Consider the following 6,316-nt stretch of genomic DNA (forward strand, 5'->3'; position numbering starts at 1 on the left):
GGTGTCGGAAAGAAGAAAATAAATAGTATAGGGGGCTAATATGTAACTTGGTGTTCTATATAAGCACCATTTCTTTGTAACCCTAGATGATGAACTTCAATACAACTTCAATACAATTCAATACAATTCCAAACCCAAATCGGCTCATTCTCTATACCAAACAACATGGTATCAGAGCAGGTTTCCGATTCGTAAAACCGAATTCGTTTATCTCCTACAATCGATATTCGCTTGGAAATCAAAATCAATTTCTCTTATCCTAGCCTATTCAAACTCAAACCTGGAAAACCGAAATCAATCCTCAATCTGTAGTGTTTAATCGCAAAACCAAACCAAAATCAGTTTTTGTTCGATTGTCGTGTTCACCGCAAATCAGTTCTCTTGGTACAGATTCAGTTGTTCCATTGGTCCAATCATTGGTCCAATCAAAATTTGTTCCAATCCTTTCAACCGAAACCAACAAAACCATTGGTCCAATCATTGGTCCAATCAAAATTTGTTCCAATTTTTTCAACAGAAAACTATCAATTTCATTCTTTTTTTTTGAAATCAGTTCATTGACATACCTTCCTTTTTCAATTGATATACCTTCCATTTTTTTTTTTATAAATTCGCTATTTCTATTTTGCTAAGACCCAGCCAAGCCTTTCCATATTTGATAATATCCTTTCCATTTTTCCTTTGGATAATTTCGCCCAACTGTAGCCAACAGATTCGCTGAACTTAGCAAATCCGTTGCACGCTAAATCCGCTGCACCTACCTTTGTCTTAAATCCGCTACATACTCAAATCTTGAATGCGAGTTCAAGTTGCCGGTATATTTAATAAATACGCCGGTAAGATAACTTCGCTAGCCTAGCGACGATATTCCAAACGAAAATCTTGAACGCGAGTTCAAGTATCCAGCGAAATTAATAAATTCGCTGGCTTGGTTGGTTACTTAATAACCGTGTCGGGACAACGTTAAAAAAAATGGAAATCAATCATAGTAAGAACAGTGCTTGGATTTTCGATTCTGGTGCCACTGACACCATGACGTTTGAACCATTAGACATACGGTCAATGACCCAACCTCAAAAATCTCAAATACATACAGCAAACAACGGAACGATGCAAGTGAAAGGAGGAGGAGTAATTGAAATTTCACCAACTATGAAATTGTCAAATTGCCTCTATGTTCCGTCCTTATCACACAAATTACTGTCAATCAGTCATATTACCAAAGAATTAAATTGCACGGTACTAATGCACCCTACTTTCTGTCTCCTACAGGATATCAGGACGGGTGTGATTATTGGACGTGGTACTGAGCGCCAAGGATTGTACTATGTGGATGAAGTGGCTCACCAGGGTACTGTGATGTTGGCTCATGGAACTAATAACCGGGACGCCTGGCTATGGCATCGACGTTTGGGACATCCATCCCATGGTTATTCGCACCTTTTGTTCCCAAAACTCTTCCCTTCAAATGGGAAAATAGATTGTGAAACCTGTCTTCGCGCCAAAAGCCATCGACACCCGTTCAAACCTAGCAATACGAAAGTTGCTTCACCTTTCTCATTAATCCATTCTGATGTGTGGGGACCTGCTCCTGTAATAGGGGGGCAGGGTCTTCGGTACTTTATATTATTCGTGGATGATTGCACTCGCATGACATGGGTATATTTTTTAAAAAATAAAGCCGAAGTTTACGAAAAATTTGTCATGTTTTATGCTATGATTCAAACTCAAATCCAAATCCTTCGATCCGACAATGGGGGGGGGGGGGGGGAATTTGTCAATACATCTATGAAACAATTCTTTACAATCAAACCTCTTGTGCCCATACCCCAGAACAAAATGGTGTTTCCGAACGGAAAAACCGTATTATCCTTGAAATGACTCGAGCCCTTTTGATAGAATCTCAAGTCCCTAAATCTTTCTGGCCGGAGGCAGTTGCAACCTCCGTGTATCTGCTGAATCGGCTTCCCACAAAAGCTCTTAAATTCAAGACTCCCCTAGATTGTCTGTCTAAATCTGCCAATATTACCCATCCTCTTACACTTGAACCTCGAATCTTTGGGTGTACCGCTTTTGTCCATATACCCAAAACTGTCACACCCCAACCGATGGCGGAAACATCGGGATGAGACGAACAAATTGCTCAAAACATCATAACACTATGTGACAATATTAATTTAATTCAAAATTTCATTTCAAGACTAAATGTCATACAAGATTCAAATAAAAATAGCAACATTGTTTCGAATTGTAACATAACAACAAAAGATAGATTAATCTAGGTGTGTATCTAGTCCACCCTAAATCTTGTTTCATCTTGTAACATCGCTTCATCAATTAACCTGCAACATGTATTAAAATAGAGTTCAATGCAAAAGCAAAGAGCGAGTATACAAGTTTGTTTACATAGCATAATAGAATAAAAACTCATATCCAACACGAACATATTAAAATAGTTTCAACCATGCTAGTTTACGTAGTCCAAGTGATAGCCCAAGTTTCCCAATGCGTTAAAGTACCTAACCCAAAGTTTCACGGGAGGTTGATATGTCTCCTCCTAACAATACCCCAAAGACTAACGGGGAGGTGCATTACTCCTATAGCGCTACTATTGTTAAGGCGGAACTACACACAAGGATTAAACGTTCACATAGCACAAAATAGTTTCAAGATTCACAAGTTTCATGTTTCATGTTTAAATGGATAGAGTAAGTTTCAATAAGTTTCAAGTGTCATGTGCGTTTAATATAGAATACATGTTGCACCCAAAGTGTTAAAAGTAAAAATGGGTTCGAGTATACTCACCTTGGTTGCGTATGAAGATTCCTTGAATATAACGCACGAGTAAGATTGGAGAAAGTCCAAGAGAACGAAAGTGAAGTGATTGCCCTAAAGATTTAGAATACCACACAACGATCTTATTAATATTTTTAAGTTAAATAAGATCTTAATTTTTTTATCGTTATATTTAATTGTATTAATTAAAACAGAAAAGTGAACTAAATATTTTAAAAGAATTAATTAAGTAGATAAATGAATTAAAGTTTTAAACTCCTTAATGAAATATAGAGATATTGTAAAAAAAAAAAAAAGGAAATCAGTGACTAAACATGAGATGAACCAACAGAACTTATACATAGGTTTCCTTAAAAAAAGAGAAGGAAATGGTTGTATGTTATATCGATATAATTAAGATCAAGAATGGAAATAGTTAAAACGAAAACCCATTGATTTTATACTTTTTATTTGATTACATAACACAGTTAAAACGAAATCCCATTTCAATAGTCCCTTACTTAAAAGAAGTAAGACAATTAAATCGAATCAATGAAAGAAATATACCGAACCGAATTTGAATGCGAATCTGAACCGAGCCAAGACACACCACGTTGACTCGCACCGTGACGGAACCAAAAGTCGAGTCGACCATGCCGCGAAGACTGAACTGTACCGAAACATGACCCGAGACTCGAACCGGGACTGGAAGCTCGAACCGAATAACCACAGTTGACCCGAGTCCGATCGAACTCGAATCAAAATAAACTTGAACCAGACTCGAGGTTGATTGGCTTGATTGCCTTTGTCCAGCTTGACCGAGCCGCGAAATGAAATCCGAACTTCATCAAGATCCAAACCCGAGATCGAGTTAACGAAACTGAGCATGGACCAAGTTGAACCGAAACTACACCGGCTGACCCGACATGAATCTGAACCGAAATTGAACAAAGATACACCCAACTCAAGACTGAAGCGTAACTGAATCGAATAAATCAACAAAACTTGAACCCGAAACCAACCTTAACTGGACCGAGCCTGAACCGGCTGACCCGTCAGAAACCCGATAGTCCCACACCGAACCAGAAATAGATTCGCCGTTGTCGCAGACATTGCCGCCGCGGCTCCGCCGCTAGCGGTCGTCGCTCACGGTGCTTCCGCCGTCGAACGTCCTCGTCGGACCACCTCCGCCTCGTCTCTCCCTCTTGTTATGTCATTGTGCCACCTTCTACTCTCTCTGTCTCGTCTTCATGCCACCACCGGACGGTGGTGGCTGTGGTGGCCGTTAATCAGTTAAAGGGGGAGGGGTGTGTAAGAAAGGAGAGTGGGGAGTTGAGAGTGAAGGAGCTTGTGTAGTGCGGGGAAGGATAAGTTGCAGAGGTTAAAATGGGGGATCTGAAGATGATTAGCGGCTGAATGTTTTAGAGTTAGGGTTTAGGTTTTTTTTTTTTTTTTTATCTACTATCAGTTATATTTTTTTTTAAAATTAACCATACAGTCCTCAAAGTTTATCAAACTAAACCAACTGAGGTATCACTTCAATTAACTAAACTCTTTTTAAAACAAACTAACTCGGTTAGTTTACTAACTTTAAAATTTAACGAGAGTAACTTAGTTTATTATAAAAATGACTTTTAAATAGTAAAATTAATTAATTTAATTAATTTATCAATTGGTAAATAACCATATTTATAACAAATTAATTAAAGAAAAGGATTTTTTTTTTGACGATTAACCCTTTTCGAAGGGACAAGTTTCTAAAAAAAAAAAGATTTTTCAAGGCTCGCTTTCTAAATTTGGAAGGTCATGAAAACGCGGGGCGTTACAAAAACCAACCGAAACAAACTTGGCCCATGTGCTGAGAAATGTGAATTTGTCGGCTATGGGATCGATCAAATCGGTTACCGGTGTTATAATCCAACAACTCGTCAAATGTTCACCACAATGAATGTTGACTTTCTTGAAACAAAATACTTTTATAACACCCAACTCAGTGGTCAGGGGGAGAATGACAGTATAGACACTCTGAGCTGGTTAACCCAAATTCCCTCATTTGAAGAAGTCACAACAGAAAACTATCACAGTACTGCGAGTCCTTCAAACACAGACACACAATCCACGGAGCACAGTATCACTGAAGAAAGTCCATCCAACGTGATGCCTGAGGTAAGAAATACTGAGAACCCTGAATGTTCTACGTCTTATAACTATGAGACAACAGGGGAACATATAGAACCGACAACTACAGAACATGTTGATCCAGTTGTTGAACAGGTTGAACCAGTTGTTGAACATGTTGAATCAGTTACAGCGGAGACTACCGGAAGATACTCTCTTCCACCTAGATCCAATAGAGGAGTTCCTCCAAAACGGTACTCCCCAGAGAGGGAAACCAGAAATTCAAGATATCCTGTAGCTAATATGGTCAACGGGAACTTATCTAACAGTGCAAAAGCATTTGTTGCTTCTCTATACACTGAACAGATACCTAATTCCGTAAAGGAAGCTCAAGGTAAGAAGAACTGGGAAGAAGCAATGGAAGTGGAGATGCGTGCTCTTATGAAAAACAATACATGGGAGAAGTGCATTCTTCCTAAAGGAAAGAAAACTGTTGGATTCCGGTGGGTGTATTCGATTAAATATAAACCAGATGGTTCCATTGGAAGATACAAAGCCCGGCTTGTAGCCAAAGGGTACACTCAGACGTATGGGATCGATTACTCTAAGACATTTTCTCCGGTTGCAAAAATGGATACCATCAGAGTCCTCTTTTCCGTTGCAGCTAATAAGGATTGGCCCCTTCATCAATTTGATGTTACAAATGCATTTCTTCATGGAGACCTAACTGAAGAAGTTTACATGGAAGCACCTCCAGGTTTTTCAGGGGGTTTTAAAGATGGGGAAGTTTGTAGGTTGAAGAAAACTCTATACGAGCTAAAACAGTCTCCTCGGGCATGGTTTGGAAAGTTCACCTTGGCCATGAAAGAATACGGGTACCGCCAAAGTAACGCTGATCATACCTTATTCCTCAAAAGGAGGAACGGCCTTGTAACTTGCTTGATCATATATGTGGACGACATGATTATCACCGGAGATGATGTAGATGAAATAGCACAACTGAAAAGGAATTTGTTTTCAAAGTTTGAAATGAAAGACCTTGAGAATCTCAAGTATTTCCTTGGAATTGAAGTTCTCAGATCTAAACGGGGGATTTTCATCTGCCAAAAGAAGTATGTTCTTGACCTCCTGGCAGAAACTGGGTTGATTGATTGTAAACCAGCTGATACGCCAATGGTGGTGAACCACAATCTTCACATGGAACTCGATAGAAAGCTCGCAGACAGAGAAAGATACCAAAGGCTAGTGGGCAAGTTAATTTATCTTTCCCATACTCGCCCTGATATAGCTTACGCTGTTGGAGTGATAAGTTAGTTTATGCACCAACCACAAGTTGCCCACATGGAAGCTGCTCAGAGAATTCTAAGGTATCTCAAGGGAACTGCAGGCCATGGTATGCTGTTCAAAACAAATGGGCATTTAA

At 39.2% G+C, this 6,316-nt stretch overlaps 1 long non-coding RNA gene across 1 annotated transcript; it reads right to left on the bottom strand.

Annotated features, from left to right (window-relative positions):
- Positions 1–2,166: 2,166 nt before the first annotated feature.
- Positions 2,167–4,201, bottom strand: LOC110872541. Its single transcript, XR_002554508.2, has 3 exons — positions 3,343–4,201; positions 2,806–2,889; positions 2,167–2,342 (listed from the first exon to the last, which is right to left on the bottom strand). It is a non-coding gene; the product is annotated as an uncharacterized LOC110872541 (long non-coding RNA).
- Between the last annotated feature and the right edge of the window lie 2,115 nt (positions 4,202–6,316).

Source organism: Helianthus annuus, chromosome 8 (assembly GCF_002127325.2).
Source record: "Helianthus annuus cultivar XRQ/B chromosome 8, HanXRQr2.0-SUNRISE, whole genome shotgun sequence".
Lineage (NCBI taxonomy): Eukaryota > Viridiplantae > Streptophyta > Magnoliopsida > Asterales > Asteraceae > Helianthus > Helianthus annuus.